This window comes from Penaeus monodon, chromosome 25, assembly GCF_015228065.2.
Source record: "Penaeus monodon isolate SGIC_2016 chromosome 25, NSTDA_Pmon_1, whole genome shotgun sequence".
In the NCBI taxonomy this organism is placed as follows: Eukaryota; Metazoa; Arthropoda; class Malacostraca; order Decapoda; family Penaeidae; genus Penaeus; species Penaeus monodon.
In genome coordinates this window covers 17765346-17765811 of record NC_051410.1, presented here as the reverse complement: position 1 = coordinate 17765811, position 466 = coordinate 17765346, and the positions used below count along the sequence as shown (strand labels likewise).

At 30.3% G+C, this 466-nt stretch overlaps 1 protein-coding gene across 1 annotated transcript in view; it reads right to left on the bottom strand.

Moving 5' to 3' along the window:
* Nucleotides 1–466, bottom strand: part of LOC119589334 (glucose dehydrogenase [FAD, quinone]-like) — a gene marked incomplete at both ends in the record, with an annotated part of 61710 nt that overhangs the window by 47751 nt on the left and 13493 nt on the right.

The window sequence follows — 466 nt, the reverse complement described above, 5'->3', positions numbered from 1 at the left end:
ATTATTGGAGAGTATTTTAAATTGCTTTCAATTGGCGCTGATCAGCCAAATTGGTAAAAGGGCCTTTAATTCCATTTTCCTTTTGAGCGTATGAAGAGGCTTTCATTTGACATTATTTTACGTATTATCAGTAAATATTATTATAATGGTTAAATTATGACAATCATAGTAATGATGATAGTTAGGTTATGATAATCCTAGCAGTAATGACAATAGTTAAGTTATAATTATCACAGTAATTGTGATAATAGTTATGTTATGATAAAAAGATTGATGATGTTTATAGCAGTGGTAAAATTAAATGCAATAGCATTAGCCTTAGTAGCAACAGTGGTAGTATCAGTATTGGTGTAAGTACTTGTTACTGCTACTGATGATAGTATTAATGGTAATGATCTTGATGGCAGAAGAGAATTTTGGCGTTATAGATTATTACAACATTAGTAATGCAAGAACAGGGACGGAA